This window comes from Styela clava, chromosome 9, assembly GCF_964204865.1.
Source record: "Styela clava chromosome 9, kaStyClav1.hap1.2, whole genome shotgun sequence".
In the NCBI taxonomy this organism is placed as follows: Eukaryota; Metazoa; Chordata; class Ascidiacea; order Stolidobranchia; family Styelidae; genus Styela; species Styela clava.
Genome location: NC_135258.1, coordinates 19,861,860 through 19,872,957, shown reverse-complemented (window position 1 = coordinate 19,872,957; position 11,098 = coordinate 19,861,860).

The following is an 11,098-nucleotide window of genomic DNA, read 5'->3' as shown; positions in this document are numbered from 1 at the left end:
CGACCGTTCTGCTAGCCCAAAAAGTGCTCAAGCCAGACGTTCGATCGAGCGCCTACTACATATTAGTCGAGACAACGGCTCGCTCATTAGCATCGTCTTTGTACTTTAACATTTTTTTGGCTCTGCCGCTCTCGACACCGATGCGACGCTTCTGTCGCGACACTGCACTCTCTCGCTCGCCTGACTCAGGCGCAAGTCGTTCAAAGATACCATCCTCGTTGAGGTCATCTTAGGACACCTGCGTTACACCTTGACAGATGTACCGCCCCAGTCAAACTCACTCTTTGAGACAAGCATATCACTACTCGCTCATTAGCATCGTCTTTGAACTTAAACATTTTTTTGGCTCTGCCGCTCTCGACACCGATGCGACGCTTCTGTCGCGATGCTGCACTCTCTCGCTGGCCTGACTTAGGCGCAAGTCGTTCAAAGATACCATCCTCGTTGATGTCACCTTAGGACACCTGCGTTACACCTTGACAGATGTACCGCCCCAGTCAAACTTACTCTTTGAGACAAGCATATCACTACTGGCAGGACAACCAAATAGCTGCGACAGCTGTGCTCGGGCCTCTCAGGCAGCCTGGCGCGCTCCTTTGCTCTACCCGAGGTTTCCATCCTCGCTGAGCTCACTTAAGGACACCTGCATTACACCTTGACAGATGTACCGCCCCAGTCAAACCCACTCTTTGAGACAAGCATATTACTACTGGCAGGACAACCAAATAGCTGCGACAGCTGCGCTCGGCCCCTCAGGCAGCCTGGCGCGCTCCTTTGCTCTACCCGAGATTTCCATCCTCGCTGAGCTCACCTTAGGACACCTGCGTTACACCTTGACAGATGTACCGCCCCAGTCAAACTCACTCTTTGAGACAAGCATATCACTACTGGCAGGACAACCAAATAGCTGCGACAGCTGCGCCCGGCCCCCTCAGGCAGCCTGGTGCGCTCCTTTGCTCTACCCGAGGTTTCCAACCTCGCTGAGCTCACCTTAGGACACCTGCGTTACACCTTGTCAGATGTACCGCCCCAGTCAAACTCACTTTGTGAGACAAGCATATCACCAATGGCAGGACAACCAAATAGCTGCAACAGCTGTGCTCGGCCCCCTCAGGCAGCCTGGCGCACTCCTTTGCTCTACCCGAGGTTTCCATCCTCGCTGAGCTCCCCTTAGGACACCTGCGTTACACCTTGACAGATGTACCGCCCAGTCAAACTCACTCTTTGAGACAAGCATATCAGTACTGGCAGGACAACCAAATAGCTGCGACAGCTGTGCTCGGCCCCCTCAGGCAGCCTGCCGCGCTCCTTTGCTCTACCCGAGGTTTCCATCCTCGCTGAGCTCACCTTAGGACACCTGCGTTACACCTTGATAGATGTTCTTTGAGACAAGCATATCACTACTGGCAGGACAACCAAATAGCTGCGACAGCTGCGCTCGGCTTCCTCAGGCAGCCTGGCGCGCTCCTATGCTCTACCCTAGGTTTCCATCCTCGCTGAGCTCACCTTAGGACACCTGCGTTACACCTTGACAGATGTACCGCTCCAGTCAAACTCAAACTCAATGCATGTATCGCTCCACTTCCGGCGACAGCTGCGTTCGGCCCCCTCAAGCAGCCTGGCGCGCTCCTTTGCTCTACACGAGGTTTCCAACCTCGCTGAGCTCACCTTAGGACACCTGCGTTACACTTTGTCAGATGTACCGGCCCAGTCAAACTTAAACTTATTGCATGTATACATAACAATGCGACCGTTCTGCTAGCCCAAAAAGTGCTCAAGCCAGACGCTCGATCGAGCGCCTCCTACATATTAGTCGAGACAACGGCTCGCTCAATAGCATCGTCTTTGTACTTTAACATTTTTTGGCTCTGCCGCTCTCGACACCGATGCGACGCTTCTGTCGCGACGCTGTACTCTCTCGCTGGCCTGACTTAGGCGCAAGTCGTTCAATGATACCATCCTCGCTGAGCTCACCTTAGGACACCTGCGTTACACCTTGACAGATGTACCGCCCTAGGCAAACTCACTCTTTGAGACAAGCATATCAGTACTGGCAGGACAACCAAATAGCTGCAACAGCTGTGCTCGGACCCCTCAGGCAGTCTGGCGCGCTCCTTTGCTCTACCCGAGGTTTCCATCCTCGCTGAGCTCCCCTTAGGACACCTGCGTTACACCTTGACAGATGTACCGCCCCAGTCAAACTCACTCTTTGAGACAAGCATATCACTACTGGCAGGTCGACCAAATAGCTGCGACAGCTGCGGTCGGCCCACTCAGGCAGCCTGGCGCGCTCCTTTGCTCTACCCGAGGTTTCCAACCTCGCTGAGCTCACCTTAGGACACCTGCGTTACACCTTGTCAGATGTACCGCCCCAGTCAAACTCACTCTGTGAGACAAGCATATCACCACTGGCAGGACAACCAAATAGCTGCGACAGCTGTGCTCGGCCCCCTCAGGCAGCCTGGCGCACTCCTTTGCTCTACCCGAGGTTTCCATCCTCGCTGAGCTCCCCTTAGGACACCTGCGTTACACCTTGACAGATGTACCGCCCCAGTCAAACTCACTCTTTGAGACAAGCATATCAGTACTGGCAGGACAACCAAATAGCTGCGACAGCTGTGCTCGGCCCCCTCAGGCAGCCTGCCGCGCTCCTTTGCTCTACCCGAGGTTTCCATCCTCGCTGAGCTCACCTGAGGACACCTGCGTTACACCTTGACAGATGTACCGCCCCAGTCAAACTCACTATTTGAGACAAGCATATCACTACTGGCAGGACAACCAAATAGCTGCGACAGCTGCGCTCGGCTTCCTCAGGCAGCCTGGCGCGCTCCTATGCTCTACCCGAGGTTTCCATCCTCGCTGAGCTCACCTTAGAACACCTGCGTTACACCTTGACAGATGTACCGCCCCGTATGAATGAGTAACGGCCAATCACGTGTAAGATTTCAAATCGGGGCGCTAGCCAATGGGTGGCGGCCGCTCCCTCCTTTCGGATTGCGAAATGACACGTCGGCCCCGCTCGGCGTGGTGAAGATAAGTCCGACACCACGATGACGCCGCCGACGTGCCCCACCCGGCTCGGTAAAAAAAAAATAGGACAAGTCTGGCGTGGAAAAAAAAAGACAAGTCCGACACCACGGTTGGGCGAGTCGAAAAAAAAGCAAGTCCCAAAAGGAAAAATCGTAGATCTGTAGGATGATTTTCAACACATCGCAGTGAGAAACTGCTCTAGTGAGTACGACACCCCGATCTTTAACTAGGTCGTCTGCAAATGATTTAGCACCTCGCCTTCGCGCAGGCTGCTCGCCACGACTTAGGCGCAAGTCGACATCGAAGGATCAAAAAGCAACGTCGCTATGAACGCTTGGCTGCCACAAGCCAGTTATCCCTGTGGTAACTTTTCTGACACCCCTTGCTTGAAACACGCAAACTCAAAGGGATCGATAGGCCACGCTTTCGCGGTCTGTATTCATACTGAAAATCCAAATCAAGTGAGTTTTTGCCCTTTTGCTCTACGCGAGGTTTCCGTCCTCGCTGAGCTCACCTTAGGACACCTGCATTACACCTTGACATATGTACCGCCCCAGTCAAACTCAAACTCAATGCATGTATCGCTCCACTTCGCGGCTACAGCTGCGCTCGGCCCCCTCAGGCAGCGTGGCGCTTCTCTTTGCTCTACCCGAGGTTTCCATCCTCGCTGAGCTCACCTTAGGACACCTGCATTACACCTTGACATATGTACCACCCCAGTCAAACTCAAATTCAATGCATGTATTGCTCCACTTCCGGCGACAGCTGCGCTGGGCCCCCTCAGGCAGCCTGGCGCGCTTTTTTGCTCTACCCGAGGTTTCCATCCTCGCTGAGCTCACCTTAGGACACCTGCATTACAACTTGACAGGTGTACCGCCCCAGTCAAACTCAATGCATGTATTAGCTCCAGATTTACCACAGTTATCCACTTCGCTTACGAGACTTAATAAACCAAGGCTGATTTGAGTCATTTGCAGTTTCGCTTTAAGAGTTACTCGTACTTGCAATTGCATGGCTTCCATCCTCGCTGAGCTCACCTTAGGACACCTGCGTTACACCTTGTCAGATGTACCGCCCCAGCCAAACTCACTCTGTGAGACAAGCATATCACCACTGGCAGGAAAACCAAATAGCTGCAACAGCTGTGCTCGGCCCCCTCAGGCAGCCTGGCGCGCTCCTTTGCTCTACCCGAGGTTTCCATCCTCGCTGAGCTCCCCTTAGGACACCTGCGTTACACCTTGACAGATGTACCGCCCCAGTCAAACTCACTCTTTGAGACAAGCATATCAGTACTGGCAGGACAACCAAATAGCTGCGACAGCTGTGCTCGGCCCCCTCAGGCAGCCTGCCGCGCTCCTTTGCTCTACCCGAGGTTTCCATCCTCGCTGAGCTCACCTTAGGACACCTGCGTTACACCTTGACAGATGTACCGCCCCAGTCAAACTCACTTTTTGAGACAAGCATATCACTACTGGCAGGACAACCAAATAGCTGCGACAGCTGCGTTCGGCTTCCTCAGGCAGCCTGGCGCGCTCCTATGCTCTACCCGAGGTTTCCATCCTCGCTGAGCTCACCTTAGGACACCTGCGTTACACCTTGACAGATGTACCGCCCCAGACAAACTCAAACTCAATGCATGTATCGCTCCACTTCCGGCGACAGCTGCGTTCGGCCCCCTCAAGCAGCCTGGCGCGCTCCTTTGCTCTACTCGAGGTTTCCAACCTCGCTGAGCTCACCTTAGGACACCTGCGTTACACTTTGTCAGATGTACCGCCCCAGTCAAACTTAAACTTATTGCATGTATACATAACAATGCGACCGTTCTGCTAGCCCAAAAAGTGCTCAAGCCAGACGTTCGATCGAGCGCCTCCTACATATTAGTCGAGACAACGGCTCACTCATTAGCATCGTCTTTGTACTTTAACATTTTTTGGCTCTGCCGCTCTCGACACCGATGCGACGCTTCTGTCGCGACGCTGCACTCTCTCGCTGGCCTGACTTAGGCGCAAGTCGTTCAAAGATACCATCCTCGTTGAAGTCACCTTAGGATCCTGCGTTACACCTTGACAGATGTACCGCCCCAGTCAAACTCATTCTTTGAGACAAGCATATCACTACTGGCAGGACAACCAAATAGCTGCGACAGCTGTGCTCGGCCCCCTCAGGCAGTCTGGCGCGCTCCTTTGCTCTACCCGAGGTTTCCATCCTCGCTGAGCTCACCTTAGGACACCTGCGTTACACCTTGACAGATGTACCGCCCCAGTCAAACTCACTCTTTGAGACAAGCATATCACTACTGGCAGGACAACCAAATAGCTGCGACAGCTGCGCCCGGCCCCCTCAGGCAGCCTGGCGCGCTCCTTTGCTCTACCCGAGATTTCCATCCTCGCTGAGCTCACCTTAGGACACCTGCGTTACACCTTGACAGATGTACCGCCCCAGTCAAACTCACTCTTTGAGACAAGCATATCACTACTGGCAGGACAACCAAATAGCTGCGACAGCTGCGCCCGGCCCCCTCAGGCAGCCTGGTGCGCTCCTTTGCTCTACCCGAGGTTTCCAACCTCGCTGAGCTCACCTTAGGACACCTGCGTTACACCTTGTCAGATGTACCGCCCCAGTCAAACTCACTCTGTGAGACAAGCATATCACTACTGGCAGGACAACCAAATAGCTGCGACAGCTGCGCTCGGCTTCCTCAGGCAGCCTGGCGCGCTCCTATGCTCTACCCGAGGTTTCCATCCTCGCTGAGCTCACCTTAGGACACCTGCGTTACACCTTGACAGATGTACCGCCCCGTATGAATGAGTAACGGCCAATCACGTGGAAGATTTCAAATCGGGGCGCTCCCTCCTTTCGGATTGCGAAATGACACGTCGGCCCCGCTCGGCGTGGTGAAGATAAGTCCGACACCACGATGACTCCGCCGACGTGCCCCACCCGGCTCGGTAAAAAAAAAATAGGACAAGTCTGGCGTGGAAAAAAAAAGACAAGTCCGACACCACGGTTGGGCGATTCGAAAAAAAAGCAAGTCCCAAAAGGAAAAATCCTAGATCTGTAGGATGATTTTCAACACATCGCAGTGAGAAACTGCTCTAGTGGGTACGACACCCCGATCCTTAACTAGGTCGTCTGCAAATGATTTAGCACCTAGCCTTCGCGCAGGCTGCTCGCCACGACTTAGGCGCAAGTCGACATCGAAGGATCAAAAAGCAACGTCGCTATGAACGCTTGGCTGCCACAAGCCAGTTATCCCTGTGGTAACTTTTCTGACACCCCTTGCTTGAAACACGCAAACTCAAAGGGATCGATAGGCCACGCTTTCGCGGTCTGTATTCATACTAAAAATCCAAATCAAGTGAGTTTTTGCCCTTTTACTCTACGCGAGGTTTCCGTCCTCGCTGAGCTCACCTTAGGACACCTGCATTACACCTTGACATATGTACCGCCCCAGTCAAACTCAAACTCAATGCATGTAACGCTCCACTTCGCGGCTACAGCTGCGCTCGGCCCCCTCAGGCAGCGTGGCGCTTCTCTTTGCTCTACCCGAGGTTTCCATCCTCGCTGAGCTCACCTTAGGACACCTGCATTACACCTTGACATATGTACCACCCCAGTCAAACTCAAATTCAATGCATGTATTGCTCCACTTCCGGCGACAGCTGCGCTGGGCCCCCTCAGGCAGCCTGGCTCGCTTCTTTGCTCTACCCGAGGTTTCCATCCTCGCTGAGCTCACCTTAGGACACCAGCATTACAACTTGACAGGTGTACCGCCCCAGTCAAACTCAATGCATGTATTAGCTCCAGATTTACCACAGTTATCCACTTCGCTTACGAGACTTAATAAACCAAGGCTGATTTGAGTCATTTGCAGTTTCGCTTTAAGAGTTACTCGTACTTGCAATTGCATGGCTTCCATCCTCGCTGAGCTCACCTTAAGACACCTGCGTTACAACTTTACAGGTGTACCGCCCCAGTCAAACTCAATCTCAATGCATGTATTAGCGCTAGATTTACCACAGTTATTCACTTCGCTTACGAGACTTAATAAACCAAGGCTGATTTAAAAAGAGCTCACCTTAGGACACCTGCGTTACACCTTGACAGATGTACCGCCCTAGTCAAACTCACTCTTTGAGACAAGCATATCACTACTGGCAGGACAACCAAATAGCTGCGACAGCTGCGCTCGGCCCCCTCAGGCAACCTGGCGCGCTCCTTTGCTCTACCCGAGATTTCCATCCTCGCTGAGCTCACCTTAGGACACCTGCGTTACACCTTGACAGATGTACCGCCCCAGTCGAACTCACTCTTTGAGACAAGCATATCACTACTGGCAGGACAACCAAATAGCTGCGACAGCTGCGCCCGGCCCCCTCAGGCAGCCTGGTACGCTCCTTTGCTCTACCCGAGGTTTCCAACCTCGCTGAGCTCACCTTAGGACACCTGCGTTACACCTTGTCAGATGTACCGCCCCAGTCAAACTCACTCTGTGAGACAAGCATATCACCACTGGCAGGAAAACCAAATAGCTGCAACAGCTGTGCTCGGCCCCCTCAGGCAGCCTGGCGCGCTCCTTTGCTCTACCCGAGGTTTCCATCCTCGCTGAGCTCCCCTTAGGACAGCTGCGTTACACCTTGACAGATGTACCGCCCCAGTCAAACTCACTCTTTGAGACAAGCATATCAGTACTGGCAGGACAACCAAATAGCTGCGACAGCTGTGCTCGGCCCCCTCAAACAGCCTGCCGCGCTCCTTTGCTCTACCCGAGGTTTCCATCCTCGCTGAGCTCACCTTAGGACACCTGCGTTACACCTTGTCAGATGTACCGCCCCAGTCAAACTCACTCTGTGAGACAAGCATATCACTACTGGCAGGACAACCAAATAGCTGCGACAGCTGCGCTCGGCTTCCTCAGGCAGCCTGGCGCGCTCCTATGCTCTACCCGAGGTTTCCATCCTCGCTGAGCTCACCTTAGGACACCTGCGTTACACCTTGACAGATGTACCGCCCCGTATGAATGAGTAACGGCCAATCACGTGGAAGATTTCAAATCGGGGCGCTCCCTCCTTTCGGATTGCGAAATGACACGTCGGCCCCGCTCGGCGTGGTGAAGATAAGTCCGACACCACGATGACTCCGCCGACGTGCCCCACCCGGCTCGGTAAAAAAAAAATAGGACAAGTCTGGCGTGGAAAAAAAAAGACAAGTCCGACACCACGGTTGGGCGATTCGAAAAAAAAGCAAGTCCCAAAAGGAAAAATCCTAGATCTGTAGGATGATTTTCAACACATCGCAGTGAGAAACTGCTCTAGTGGGTACGACACCCCGATCCTTAACTAGGTCGTCTGCAAATGATTTAGCACCTAGCCTTCGCGCAGGCTGCTCGCCACGACTTAGGCGCAAGTCGACATCGAAGGATCAAAAAGCAACGTCGCTATGAACGCTTGGCTGCCACAAGCCAGTTATCCCTGTGGTAACTTTTCTGACACCCCTTGCTTGAAACACGCAAACTCAAAGGGATCGATAGGCCACGCTTTCGCGGTCTGTATTCATACTAAAAATCCAAATCAAGTGAGTTTTTGCCCTTTTACTCTACGCGAGGTTTCCGTCCTCGCTGAGCTCACCTTAGGACACCTGCATTACACCTTGACATATGTACCGCCCCAGTCAAACTCAAACTCAATGCATGTAACGCTCCACTTCGCGGCTACAGCTGCGCTCGGCCCCCTCAGGCAGCGTGGCGCTTCTCTTTGCTCTACCCGAGGTTTCCATCCTCGCTGAGCTCACCTTAGGACACCTGCATTACACCTTGACATATGTACCACCCCAGTCAAACTCAAATTCAATGCATGTATTGCTCCACTTCCGGCGACAGCTGCGCTGGGCCCCCTCAGGCAGCCTGGCTCGCTTCTTTGCTCTACCCGAGGTTTCCATCCTCGCTGAGCTCACCTTAGGACACCAGCATTACAACTTGACAGGTGTACCGCCCCAGTCAAACTCAATGCATGTATTAGCTCCAGATTTACCACAGTTATCCACTTCGCTTACGAGACTTAATAAACCAAGGCTGATTTGAGTCATTTGCAGTTTCGCTTTAAGAGTTACTCGTACTTGCAATTGCATGGCTTCCATCCTCGCTGAGCTCACCTTAAGACACCTGCGTTACAACTTTACAGGTGTACCGCCCCAGTCAAACTCAATCTCAATGCATGTATTAGCGCTAGATTTACCACAGTTATTCACTTCGCTTACGAGACTTAATAAACCAAGGCTGATTTAAAAAGAGCTCACCTTAGGACACCTGCGTTACACCTTGACAGATGTACCGCCCTAGTCAAACTCACTCTTTGAGACAATCATATCACTACTGGCAGGACAACCAAATAGCTGCGACAGCTGCGCTCGGCCCCCTCAGGCAACCTGGCGCGCTCCTTTGCTCTACCCGAGATTTCCATCCTCGCTGAGCTCACCTTAGGACACCTGCGTTACACCTTGACAGATGTACCGCCCCAGTCGAACTCACTCTTTGAGACAAGCATATCACTACTGGCAGGACAACCAAATAGCTGCGACAGCTGCGCCCGGCCCCCTCAGGCAGCCTGGTACGCTCCTTTGCTCTACCCGAGGTTTCCAACCTCGCTGAGCTCACCTTAGGACACCTGCGTTACACCTTGTCAGATGTACCGCCCCAGTCAAACTCACTCTGTGAGACAAGCATATCACCACTGGCAGGAAAACCAAATAGCTGCAACAGCTGTGCTCGGCCCCCTCAGGCAGCCTGGCGCGCTCCTTTGCTCTACCCGAGGTTTCCATCCTCGCTGAGCTCCCCTTAGGACAGCTGCGTTACACCTTGACAGATGTACCGCCCCAGTCAAACTCACTCTTTGAGACAAGCATATCAGTACTGGCAGGACAACCAAATAGCTGCGACAGCTGTGCTCGGCCCCCTCAAACAGCCTGCCGCGCTCCTTTGCTCTACCCGAGGTTTCCATCCTCGCTGAGCTCACCTTAGGACACCTGCGTTACACCTTGACAGATGTTCTTTGAGACAAGCATATCACTACTGGCAGGACAACCAAATAGCTGCGACAGCTGCGCTCGGCTTCCTCAGGCAGCCTGGCGCGCTCCTATGCTCTACCCGAGGTTTCCATCCTCGCTGAGCTCACCTTAGGACACCTGCGTTACACCTTGACAGATGTACCGCCCCAGTCAAACTCAAACTCAATGCATGTATCGCTCCACTTCCGGCGACAGCTGCGTTCGGCCCCCTCAAGCAGCCTGGCGCGCTCCTTTGCTCTACCCGAGGTTTCCAACCTCGCTGAGCTCACCTTAGGACACCTGCGTTACACTTTGTCAGATGTACCGCCCCAGTCAAACTTAAACTTATTGCATGTATACATAACAATGCGACCGTTCTGCTAGCTCAAAAAGTTCTCAAGCCAGACGCTCGATCGAGCGCCTCCTACATATTAGTCGAGACAACGGCTCGCTCATTAGCATCGTCTTTGTACTTTAACATTTTTTGGCTCTGCCGCTCTCGACACCGATGCGACGCTTCTGTCGCGACGCTGTACTCTCTCGCTGGCCTGACTTAGGCGTAAGTCGTTCAAAGATACCATCCTCGCTGAGCTCACCTTAGGACACCTGCGTTACACCTTGTCAGATGTACCGCCCCAGTCAAACTCACTCTGTGAGACAAGCATATCACCACTGGCAGGACAACCAAATAGCTGCAACAGGTGTGCTCGGACCCCTCAGGCAGTCTGGCGTGCTTCTTTGCTCTACCCGAGGTTTCCATTCTCGCTGAGCTCCCCTTAGGACACCTGCGTTACACCTTGACAGATGTACCGCCCCAGTCAAACTCACTCTTTGAGACAAGCATATCACTACTGGCAGGACAACCAAATAGCTGCGACAGCTGCGCCCGGCCCCCTCAGGCAGCCTGGCGCGCTCCTTTGCTCTACCCGAGATTTCCATCCTCGCTGAGCTCAACTTAGGACACCTGCGTTACACCTTGACAGATGTACCGCCCCAGTCATACTCACTCTTTGATTCAAGCATATCA